We start from the raw sequence: 13,272 nt of genomic DNA, 5'->3' as shown, positions 1-13,272 counted from the left end.
CCTCTAATCCCTGTACGTTTTGAGGTTCGACCTTGACTCAGCCTCTTTAACTCTTTAGAAAACGTAGTTTTTTTGAAATAATTTCTGCACGTTTTTTTACAGTTTATTGCTTATTATTGCTTGACTAACTGTTAGATGATTGTGTATTATTCTTTTATTTCTCGACAGGGTGTTTTAAGGGTCGACCTTGTAACTCCGCCTGTTTAACTCTTAAGAAAGCGTATTATTTTTCAAATAATTTAAAAAATAAACTGAGTTTTTTTTTTTAAATTTAAATTCAGTATATAAAAAATTTTATTTAATGGTGAATCCAACCCGGGTTTTCCGCCTGACAGCCAGGAGTCTCACCGCTGCACTAAAGAGACATAACTGAAATTGTTTTTTAGTAAGGGGAATCTTTTTGAGGCAAGCAAAACTTGATATTTGGTTTTTGGAAAACAGGGAAGGAGTGATCAGATTGAGCTGAAATTTTGAGGACAAGCTGCCAGGTCCTAGGAAAAATTAACCTCTAAATTTCAGCCCAATCGAACAACGTTAAAAGGGGGTTGTGGTGGGAAAAATTAACATGGGCTAATATAGGAAAACAAGGTTTTTCGTAAATGTAAATTCGGGGGATAATTTTTTCGGTCTGAAAATATCAAAAGGCCCTAACAGGTCGAATTTTGCTTCGAATGAGTCCTCATTCAACCGGATCCGTTGCCAACTGTGGCCTGTAGGCGTGGCTAAGAAAAAACAAAAAGAACGGATGATGATGACTTTTAAGTGGCTATATTTGGTTTTTTGAAAACAGGGAATGAGTGATCGGATTGAGCTGAAATTTTGAGGATAAGCTTCGAGGCCCGAGAACAACCCAACCTCTAAATTTAAGCCCAATTAGACAATGTTAAAGGGGGCTATGGTGGGAGGGTCCAAACTTCCGGCCCAGTTTACCCCATGAAGATAAAGTCGGAGGAGGATGAAATTTTACAAGTTTCTTAGTTTGAGCTTGGGCTACAAAATGCGATTACCGCCGTCTCTCTGCGACCTCTAGGACCTGAAATCGCTTAACATTGTGGTGGGTCGCCTCTTTATAGAGGCACAAGTGTGCCTCCTTGATATTGAGTCTTAGAAATTTGCCAACTTGACAAAGAAAAGACAAATTGAAATTGAAATAAACCAAATATATTCAAAATTGCTATTTCCCAAGTATGGTTTGTGTATTAGATCACAAATGGCTCTGGCCTTAGGGTCCCTGATTCCTATACACTTGTTTTGTTGTGCATTTTTGGCCTTTGGCTTGCTTTGACTATTATTGTGCTTGATGTAAATTTTCCCTGAATCCTGTATACTGCAACTATTTATTTATTTATTTTTTAACCCGTCACTACAAAAAAGCAAAAAGACGGAGTACAACATAATACAAAAAAAAAAAAAAAAAACAAACAATACAAAACAAGCACTTAAAAGCACTACATCGACACTACTGCCGCAGGAGGGACGACCACTCGTGCGATAGCCTTGCGTTAAAATTGTCAATCTGTTTTCTAACGGCCTGACATGGTTCTGTAACATTATAATGAATGCTAATATATGAGCTACGCGTCCACAAAGGTAATCTTAACAGATACCTCACGTAAAGAAATTAGCAGTACCGAATTTGCTGAGTCAGATTTCTGGAGCATTCTCCAGACAGGTGTCATATATAGAATATGTGGCAGCGCAGTTGCGTTATACAACCTAGCTAAATTCATACGATTAAAACGGAGTTTATTTGCCACAATGTTGCCATATGATGCCGAAATTTACTTTTGCAGGTGGCTAACTATGAGCGAGCGGGTAGCTCGCACGGAAGTTCCGACAGGAAGGCCCAAATAAGTTAACGAAGTCACTGGCTTAAGGGTAATATCACCAAGTCTAACAGATACATCAGTCGAATCGTCCAAATTAAAAGAACAATATCAGACTTAGCTGCTTTGAAACCAAGACCAATTCTCTGGTCTTTATTGTTTAAAGTTTTAAAACTCTCCTCGAAGCGCGCAAGGGTCCGACAAGGCACAAACACGCCATCAGCATAACGAACTACACTTAGATTCAAACCGTAAACAATGCATGAACATTCAATTTTGCGATTGTGGCTCTATTATTGCATTGTTGAAAAAATCAGGTGAAACAATAGATCCTTGTCTCACTCCCTTATAAACCGGTAAGACAACATAAATATCACTCACACCAGGAATGTAAATACGGACCACGAGATTACCATATAAATAACGATACGCTCCTATCACCGAAGGGTTGACCCCCCTCTTATATGCCGAATACAAAATATATTCGTGGACGAGCGAATCAAATCCACGGTGCACATCGTGGCTACCAAGAACTAGAGATTCACTAGCTGCATCAGCATCCAAAAGTATAGCACATAGAGCTGACAGGGCAAGACCACACCCTAGTCCCTTCTGAAAGCCAAACTACCCTGAAGGAACATAACATTTTGATCGAATTTCTTTGCATGTTAGCCACTCAAATAACTTACAAAAAACGTTCGACACAGTAATGGGTCTATACTAACTGCAAAGGTGGGAAGGTTTACCTCGCTTTAACACGGGGATCAGTTTACCTTCGCAAAAAGATTTTGGTACTATTCTATAGGAGAATATCATGTGGTACATTGAGCTCAGGTTGTAGATCAGAAGATCACTACTGAATTCAAGAACGGCCCTGAAGAGACCATCAGTACCCCTACTGAATTTCTATTTTAACTTATTATAGCAGAGATAACCATTCTTCTTATCACGACAAAATCACTATTTGCATGGCACAGTAAGCTGTAGTTAAGTTTTTCAGCATGTTCTGCGCTAAGATTGGAGGGGGGAGGCGCAAACTCTCGGCGGTAATGGTCTTCCCAGAAATCTTCACGAGGAACAGAATCCGGCGTAGCATAACGTTTGGGTCACAGGGCATGTTTCCACAGGGCACTAGGATTTTGGTTCACGCTTTCAGAAAAAACTGTTATGCAATCACTCCTGTGTTCGTTTAAAGCTTTGGCAAATGCACAGTTTGTGCTTTTACTGGAACAGTTAACCCAGCTTGTCGATGGTAAGTCACAATCAAGCCAGACTTGGAACCAAAACTAAGAATTCTGACACGCAGATTTCAGTTCGGAGTTCCGAGACCAATCTTGAATTCGTGTTCCATACTGCATTTTCACTGTCGGCACAACAGCTTTTATGTCGCATTTAATAGCATGGCAAATAAGAGCACAATAAATGTCCATAAGCACACGAGCATCGTCACGGGAAGTTTTTTATTGTTTAAAAAAAGAGAGTTGTGAGAAAGTCAAACTTTAGCGTAAAGAGCAAGGCGTTGAGGAGGGGACAGTCCTTTTCATATATGGAATAATTTCTGTTCGTTTTAAGTTTTAATGTTGCTCCTTACTTTCAGTTAAAAAAAACTTGTTTTTTTATTTAATTTCTGAACGTTTTTGTATAAATGCAGGTTTTGATCTTGGCTCAGAGCACATGAATAACTAAAACAAAATTGTCACATCAATTTATTTATATTTGGTTAAATGCCTTTCTCGAAACTTGTTACATTTTATTTACGAAAGTTTTTATTAATAATAAATATACGTAACTTACGAATTAACTTACGTAACGAACTTCTATATTCATATATTTTTAATACGTATATTAGGGGGTTTGCCCCCTAGTCAATACCTTGCTCTTTAAGCGAAAGTTCGAATTTTGTTCCAATTCTTTAAAAATGACTGCTTAATCATAAAGGCCGTTAATTAGAATAAATAGCTCTTATGAAAGTCTAATAAATCTCTGGCTTAAAGAGTGAGCGTATTGACTAGGGGGTGAACCCAATCATGTATGTAATATTTTCTGTTTGTTTAAAATTTTGATGTTGCTGCTGTTGCAGTTGAAAAACTTGTTTGTTTTACATTTAATTTCTGATCTTTTTTTTAAATAATGCTGGGAAGTCTGGCGTCCCCTTCATAGCAATGTCCCTTCCCCCATGGAAAGATCCTGCTACATAACCCCCGACCCCAGGCACGTACGCAGGAATTTGTTCCGGGGGAGGGGGAGGGGGGAATTTGTTTCGGGGGGGGGGGGCAAATCCTTCAAACCCATTATTCTGTGAGAAAAATCAGAAAATTATGGGAGAATGAAAAAAAATCATGAGATTTCGGGGGGACCCAGGCCTGGAGGCCCCCCTCCCTGCGTACGTCCCTGCCCGACCCCCACCCCCCTCACGACCAGGAAAAATCTCCCCTGGAAACGTCTGTACTGTATACTTCCCAATAACCAATACTATATGTTAACATTGGGTAAAGTTCATAACTTTCAGCCCTCCTCCCGGGAACTTCGGGCGATTAAGTAATCATAAAAGACATACTTATAATATTTTCCAACATGCTGAACAAAATGGCTATCTCAAAATTTTGATCAGGTGACTTTGGGAAAACAATGAGTGTGGGAGGGGGCCTAGTTGCCCTCCATTTTTTTTTTGGTCACTTAAAAACGGCACTAGAACTTTTAATTTCCATTCCAATGAGCCCTCCTACGATATTCTAGGACCACTGAGTCGATACCATCACCCCTGGAAAAAAAAAATAAAATAAACATGCACCCATGATCTTTCTTCTGGCAAAAAATACAAAATTTCACATTTTTGTAGATAGGAGCTTGAAACCTCTACAGTAAGGTTCTCTGATACGCGGAATATTATGCTGTGATTTTCATTAAGGTTCTATAATTTTTAGGGCGTCTTTCCCCCTTTTTTCGAAAATCAGCCAAATTTTCTCAGGCGCGTAACTTTTGATGGGTAGGATTAAACTTGATAAACTTGTATATTTGAAATCAGCATTAAAATCCAATTATTTTGATGAATCTATTTGTATCAAAATACTGTTTTCTAGAGTTTTGGTTAACATTGAGCTGGGTCCCAATAACCAAGCTACTATATGTTAATATTGGGTAAAATTTCATAACTTTCAGGCCTCCTCCTGGGGGCTTCGAGGGATTAAGTCGTCCTCAAAGACATAGTTATTAGATTTTTTGACTATGCTGAACAAAATGGCTGTCTCAAAATTTTGATCCAGTGACTTTTGTAAAAGATGAGTGGGGGAGGGGGCCTAGTTGCCCTCCAATTTTTTTGATCACTTGAAAAGGGCACTATAACTTTTAATTTCCGTTCGAATGAGCCCTCCCACGATATTCTAGGACCACTAAGTCGATACAATCACCCCTGGGAAAAACAACAAAAAAACAAATAAACACGCATCTGTGATCTTTCTTCTGGCAAAAAATGGAAAATTCCACATTGTTGTAAATAGGAGCTTGAAACCTCTACAGTAGGGTTTTCTGATACGCTGAATACGATGGTGTGATTTTCATTAAGGTTCTATAACTTTTAGGGGGGGTCTTTCTCCCTTTTTTTGAAAATCAGCCAAATTTTCTCTGGCACATAACTTTTGATAGGTAAGATTAAACTTGATGAAACTTATATATTTGAAATCAGAATTAAATCTGATTATTTTGATGTATCTATTAGTATCAAAATTCCGTTTCTTAGAGTTTCGGTTACCATTGAGCTGGGTTGCTCCTTACTTACAGTTTGTTACCACAAACTGTTTGATAGAGCTGGCTAAGCCAATTTGTCAGCATGCTATACTTGAAAACCTTTGTCCATGAAAACAGGTATATGGATATATATATATACTGTTTGATTTATTTTGCTTGCTTAATTTATTATTGACTGAACCCCCCCCCTGCTTTTAGCCTATTTGTTTTATTTATTTGAAAATTTACTTCTTTTTGTGATTTGATTGTGTTCAATTACCTGATTATTTTTAACTTTTTTTCGTGAAGACTGACTGGACAGTTATTAGTCCTGTCACCACTGACCCAAATAACTCTAGTGTTAGGATTTTGGCTTTAGGTGTTGAAGGTCCAAATGAGACCACTAGGTTGCTGACATTAGGTAGTAGAACAGTTATTGCCAAAAAACTTTTTGAACACCTCCAAGATCATGAGTACAGGGTTTAAGGTTCAATGTTAGAAAGACTTGGACCAAATGGCTCCATTATAATAATAGCTGCAAACCAATCAGTAGCTACTGCTATACTTTCAATTTCAGATATAGCAGTAAATGGCTATAAAGTAAAGTTTGTGCTTTGTCCACATAGATAGATAAACTTTTATTTTCACCAAAATCTTCATGGCACTGCCAGATTTCTTTGGTAAATCTATCTATCTATCCATAGGAGAAGAGATGCATACATCTTGTGAGAAGAGATATATCACCTGGTTAAAACAAGAATATCAAAAACAAAAACAGCTCTTTTTTGTAGTTGTTCTTCTTTAGGGTTTTGGTTCCTGTTTGGTCAATTTACTTACAGTTCATTACCACAAACTGTTTGATCAATCTTCCAAGACAGATATCAGATAGCAGAGTAACAAATAAAGACCAGCCCATTTATAAAAAAATAAGTTTGAAAATAATATAAAGATTTACAAGGAAACAATCTGGGAATAATTCCCAAATTTTTACTTTTGGCTATAATATATAATTTTTTATGAATCATGTTTTGGGGTTGCTTCCATTTTAATCAACTATTCCCTGAATTTGAATATAATCTATAGCTTAATTTTGTATCAGTAGGAGGGGGACAGGGGAGGGGCACCAATTTTTATGGTAAGAAGATTATATTTAGAAAAAGTTTTGAATGGCAAATCCAATTCTAACACAAGTTTGTTTAAATTCAACGGTTTTTATATCAGGATTAGCCTGATTAGGGCATTCTCAGGAATGCCCTAATTTGAGCAGAATATCTATTCTGTAAAATATCATTCACTTACTTAAAAACTTTTCTAGACCATAAAAAGATCCTAGACTGCAGTTGAACCACTCAATTAATTAATCATGGATACCCACCAAAAATATTGCAGAGGGAGGGCACCAGAATAGCAATGGTAAAGAGAGAAGAATACATTTGAAGATAAAAGGTTATATGCAAAATAAAATTCTCAAAGAAAAAAGAAAAGTTTTTTCCTAATAATTATCTTAATTCTTAATTTTTAAATACCAAATAAAGCAAAATTCAACAAATTTTGAAATGATGGAGATTCCTTGCAAAAAAATCAATTTCTTTAATTGGTGCTTATGTACTATACCACCAACACTCAAGAAGTGATGTTAGGTTAATCTTAATGAAAAATACCAAAACATGATGAAAATGTAATACTTTAGAAACCAATTTGGGCTATTTATTTGCACATTAGGAGGGGAGGGCTGACCTAAACTAAACTACCCCCTCCCCTAATTAATGGGCAAATATATATTTGCCCAAATTACATAATTCCAAAGTATTCTGTCACTCATCACTTGTTTCCCACTGAGCATAAGCTAATTGTTTCTTAATACAGTCAGATAAAACAGGTTTATTCTGAAGTCTTAGACAATGTAAACTTGAGTGTTGGCAGTGTAATACATAAGACCTTTTAATCTATCATGCATTCAATTATAATGTATTTAAGATTAATATATTATGCCCAAAACTTAGAGCTAAAGAAAATAATACTCAAACTAAATTGCAGAAAATAACAGAAAAAGGTATCAAAGAAAATAAGACTCAAACTAAATTGCAGAAAATAAGAGAAAAAGGTATTACAGGATAATTATAGGAAATTAAAATTAAAATAGAAAAATAATCTGAGAAAAAGCATTTCCTAGTTCAAAGACTAGCTATAATATAACTTGGAAGACGTTTTTTCAGATATTATGCAAAGAGTTTTAAAGGGTCCATTTAATTTCTGAGTTAAACAACAGTCATATTTTGAAAGACCATAAAAAAAGATCTTTAGTGGTATTTTCATCTAATTTATAGCTCAATAATGAAAATATCTACAGATTTATCATGAAAGTGATAGTTACTAGGAGTGGATTGTCACTAGTGATAAATCACAAGGGATGGCAACCCTGACCAAATGGGGTTCTTGGGGAACTTATTTTTTTGAGAAGACAGATTTTTAGGGAAAATCCCAAAAAATTTGGGGATGGTGGAAGCAGTGGTATTTTCAGACAAAATCTGCCTACAAATTTTACTAGGCCATGAAAACTGCAAAGTAGCATTGCTACTATGCTACCCCACTTTTTGCATGGTGTAGCAACTTGTGTTTTGATAGCTTTTCTTTGAGCAAAAATTATTTTTATATGTAAAAATGATATTACCTTAATTTGCAATTTAGGAGCAAAATAAGGTCCATGCTGGATCTGTTCTGTGTCAATGATGTTAATTTGGAATGTCACTCTGAAATGGACCCAGTGATGTTGCATTAGTTGGCAGCTGAGAGGGATGGACTGTGCCACTTATATTTCCATGGCTTGTTGTTCCATTGTTTGTCAAGTCTTGACTCAAAGGAGGCACTAGTGTGTGCAGTCACAGTTTTGTCTTGGAGGTTGTTCTATTTATTGGAAATACACTTGGTAAAAAAGCTTTGGCATATTCTGGTCTTCACTCTTTGCTTTGGCATATTCTGGTCTTCACTCTTTGCTTTGCTAGCTTCTGTGAGTGTCCTCTAGTGTTGTGTTGACCTGTATGATTTGTGAGGAGGGTGTTTTTTGGTTGACTATTATATTTGTGGGTCAGCATCATATCATATCTGCAACATCTGAAAACCAGCATTGGTAGTTTTAGGTGCTCCAGTTTCTTATCATACAACATATTTTGCAGACCCATAATGCATTTGGTGGCATGTCTTTGAACTCCTTCAGTTATTCTGGTGTCATGCTTATAGGAGGGGGAGGTCAGACATGTTTCAAAGTCCAAGAATGGCCTAACAATAGCCTTGTAAAGTCTCAGGAAGACAGTATGGGAGTGGCTGGTGATAGTGTGTTTCAGCAGGCCTATACTCAAGTTAGCTTTTGACACAACTTGTTGTCAATGCACATGGAACTTCAGTTGCTCATCAACTCCCAAGTCTTGTTCTTCACAACTGGTTTGTAGCTGTATATCAGACTGCAACTTCTGGTCACACATGGTATACTGGTGGTGAGGATTGTTGTTGCCAAAATGGAGGACGCTGCATTTATTAATGCTAAACTTAAACAGCCATTCACTGGTCCACTTCTGGGTTCTCTGGAGGTTTGATTGCAGGCTTTTTTAAATGGCTGGTCTAAAAAGTTTGAACTCAGCAGAGTAAGGCTTGATATTATTTATGGCTTTCTTTGTCATTTCATTTATGTAAATGAGGAAGTGGGTGAGGTCTAGGATGGTACGCTGAGGAACTCCCCTGACAACATCACATAATTTGGAGAATACGTTATTGCCATTATTGGTGAAAAGTCAGACCTGCTGCTCTCAGTCTGTCAGAAAATTCATCTCCCATTCTACTACATCATTGTGGATGCCAACTGCTGATAATTTGGCCCTAAGGTGTTTGTGGGGCACCTTGTAAAATACTTTGGCAAGATCAAGCAAAATAAGGTCAACAAGTAATCCTCTCTCCAGATGGTCAGTGATGATATTGTAGGTTTCAGTTAAGTTGGTCTTAACTGACTTTCTGAGAAGGAACCCATGCTGGTCTGGTGACAGTATACTGTTGGACAGAAGATGTGTTAGAATTTTGGCATTCACAATGTATTCCAGGGCTTTTGCATTAGCTGAGGTTAAGCTGATTGGCTGATAATTCTCTGCATTTGTCTTGTCACCTTTCTTGAATATTGGTGTAATATAAGAGCTCTTCCAATCTGAAGGCACAGTCTTTGAGTTGAGGGACTTCTGAAATATTTGACATAATGGAGTTGATGTCTCATTAGTCAATTCTTTTAGGAGCCTTGGGTGATTGTTATCCAGCCCCGCTGACTTATTAACATCTAGCACTTCTGTACCATGAGTAAAATGCGATGTATTTAAAATACCAAAGTTCTTTCTTTTTAAAGATAATTCCGACTTCCTCTAATTAAGTTAAATCTAGTTTCAAAAATGAAAAGTCCTCAATCAGCGAAGAAAAAAAGTGCAGTCACCCCCAGACTAAGAACGGCACTATCCAAACTTTAGATTTCACTAAGAGAGTGAGTAATAAAAAATATGCTACGTACAATATTTCTAAGGAAGTTTAAATGATAGAAACCGTGTGAACATCTAAATCATCAAAAATAGTTAAGAAAGATTATTGGACAACGGGTTCACATCCTTGGTCCACTTGGGCCAATGGTGAGCCAGTTCTCACCACGCAGGACTGAAAAGCTATGTTTGATAGTGGGGTAGAAGTGCTTTTTAAGATTATTGGTAAATCAGAGTCAAAACCACTCAGACAAAATACTTATATTCTTCCATCGTTGTCACCATTATTGTCATTTTAAGTGACCCATTGCTGTGCACCTAAGTATGTAAGTTCAATAAATCTATTGCCTTTTTTATCTGTGTTTATTTCATTTTATATGTCTGCATCTAGCCTAATAATAGGTAATTAGTTCACATGTCTCCAAGGTAAATGCTCCCAGGGAATCGGATCTCCAGATAGCTCGAGAAAAAAGAGGCCACATTTATATGTCTACATATCCTATTTCCAACCATTAATCAAGGGCCGCCCTAGCCTAGTTGACACAATCTTTAGCGCTATAAGTGGTGCTATTGGGAAATTACAAGGTGTAAGTTCACGACCTTTGAGCATAATATTGCATTTGCCGCGGTTAGTGTTTACTACCACATATAGTATAGCCAGCCTATTTTTTCATCCCTACAAATACCAAAATTTGTCATTGCTACAGCTTGAAATTACGTTTCTAACTCTTATTAGCCTATAAGTATTTGTGTCTCCGCAGTCATATCTATACATGCTGTGGAAACAAAATTTTTAGACGTCAGAATTTCTAGTTCAATAATTCTTAATTCCTCTTAACTCTTGATGGATTAAGTTAAATTAAATAATTTAAAGATATTCAAAATTAGCATTAAAATACAACTTGATTAATATGCATATTGAAAAAATTACAGCATCCGGATCAAATATAAGAAGTAATAATAGGGAAATAAACCTATGCCATTCATATCTGACTTATTGAGAAAGCCAGATTTTATTTTTGACTAGTAAGAATACATTTGATTTAGATACTAATTCTCTATTGCTACAAATAAATAATTTTTCTATTGCTACACTTCAAGTTGCTTTGTGACAGACCCCAAAGTAATCATGATAGGTGGCATAAGGTTCAGTACACTGTATGCTGAACTGTTGAAGAGAGGACTATGAGGTTTATTAGTAAACACTGATGCAAATTACAAGTTGAATAATTCAGCAATCTCATATGTAAATAGTTTCCATGCCATCAGATTTCATTAGTTTCTTTATTGAATGTCTACTATGATCTTTGCGGAATATGTAGTTCCAAAAACTTTTGGGGTTTCTCTTGCTATCATCTGCAAATTTGGATTCAAAATTTGAATATTGTTGTTTTTTTTAAAATTTGAATATAGTTGTTGAGATTTTGTAGTTTATTTGAAGCCTTTACAAACTTTTCATAGTGATAATCTTTCCCCATTTTATGATACTTGTTCCAGTATTGTTTTTTTTTGTTTTTTTTCTAGGCTATGTATGTGAAGGGTCATGTGTGGGAGTGTCTTGGGCTTTGGCACAAGTTTGGTAGATGTGTGCTTTTTCTGGAGCATTGTAAGCTCTTCTCAGAATCTAATACACAAGTACCAAACCAGTTTACCAATAGGCTAGACTGAATTGTTGGAGACAAAATCAAGAATCAGTTAATGCATGGGAAGCACACAATATGAATATATAATATAGAAACAGACAAATTGAATTTGAAGCAGAAATTAGTATCTATTTGGATTCAGGATGAAATTCTGATTCTAGAGGTAAGTTTGTTTCTTAGCTATCTGAATTGTCTGTTAATAGGCTATAAATATTTACATTTAGAATTTTAAGCTGTATTAATTTTTTCTAAATTTAGAAAATGTATTTGAAGATCTTTGAAACCTTATAAATTGGGATTAAGTTGAGTTGTGAAGCTGAAAACAGTTTTATTATACTTAATTTAACTAGAAGATATATAAAGCAAGGTCTCACTTTCATAACACAAAGATTTTTAAAGGTTACTTCCCTCAAGAGGGAGAATGAGTGGATGTAGAAAGGCCCACTTAAAAATACCTTCCAGGGACATAGCCTACTTTAGCATGTAGACCCATCCCTGAAAGTTTCATTTTCCTAAACTAACCCCTTTCAAAAACAGCAAAAAGCACCTAAACTAGAATTTTGCCTATTTACCAGAATTTTGGCTGCTCTCTTCTTTTGGACGAGGGTAGCTGAAGTGTTTGGCTAGCCTAGAGCAAAGGGCCTCTAGTTCTAGTAGCCAAAGACTACAGTCCAAGACAAGGAGAATAAATAAATCATTCACTGGCCCCAATTTAAAACCCTATAACGATCTTTAAGTATATTCAAGTTTTATTTCCAAACAGAAAAAAAAAACTTCTTCTTCTATTTAACAGCAGGCGGGCTTTTCAGTAACACTATTTAGCCCTTTTCCTTTTGCTTCACTCTGTGGGCTACAGAGCTACTGGCTTGATTGCCTCATATTTATTAGATATATTCAGATATCTTTCAGCAGATCTTTCGACTCTAGGAGTTCAAATATAAGATGATAGATGTCGATTTCTATACTCTGTGTGCAGGTATAGTTGGCTAGGCTCTTGGCTGATAGTGGGATTTTGTGGTGTTTGAGGTATTTTAACAGTTTAGAAAGCAAGGTATGTTGTGCAGACGTCAGCATATTACATTCAAATAGGCAATGGTCAATTGTTTCATTATTCATATTACAATGCCTGCAAAGAGCGGACAGGGGAATTGAACCACTTGAATTAGAAAGCTTATATGAGAATGCAAGGAAATTTAGTCCATTTGTTCCAGAACGAATTCTATGATAAATTTTAGAAAGATACTTATTGTGAAAGGGGTAAAGGATAGGATTAAGCTGATTAAAATTAATATCTGATAGCCTCCATCGGTAAATATCTCTAATTGGGATTGGTCTCCCACTTGGCTGGTCAATATTTATAGCATTTTTTGCTATTTCATCAACCTGATGATTACCACTTATGCCAGAGTGGCTAGGAATGTACTGAAAGTAAGTCTTTATGCCACTTGAAGCAAGATTATCAATAATACTGAGACAATGATAAGTGTCAATGTCCAACTTATATAGAGGATCTGAGGCCAGCAACTCAAGGCATGATAAAGAGTCTGAATAGATGATAATATTATTCGAATTTTC

The 13,272-nt window shown here is 36.2% G+C and overlaps 1 protein-coding gene across 3 annotated transcripts in view; it reads right to left on the bottom strand.

Moving 5' to 3' along the window:
• Positions 1-13,272, bottom strand: part of LOC148946350 (lysM and putative peptidoglycan-binding domain-containing protein 3) — a 46,866-nt gene that overhangs the window by 14,930 nt on the left and 18,664 nt on the right. Inside the window, exon 1 of one of the 3 annotated variants that reach the window (XM_089098398.1) lies at positions 12,270-12,289. The exons of the other annotated variants lie outside the window; for them this stretch is intronic. The gene's annotated coding sequence lies outside the window, so the exon portion shown is untranslated. Of the gene's footprint in view, positions 1-12,269; positions 12,290-13,272 lie in introns of those variants that run through there. 3 annotated transcript variants of the gene reach the window in all.

This window comes from Artemia sp. Qi Xiang Cuo, chromosome 12 (genome assembly GCF_049724085.1).
Source record: "Artemia sp. Qi Xiang Cuo chromosome 12, ASM4972408v1, whole genome shotgun sequence".
Lineage (NCBI taxonomy): Eukaryota > Metazoa > Arthropoda > Branchiopoda > Anostraca > Artemiidae > Artemia > Artemia sp. Qi Xiang Cuo.
This window is presented reverse-complemented; position numbering and strand designations above follow the sequence as displayed.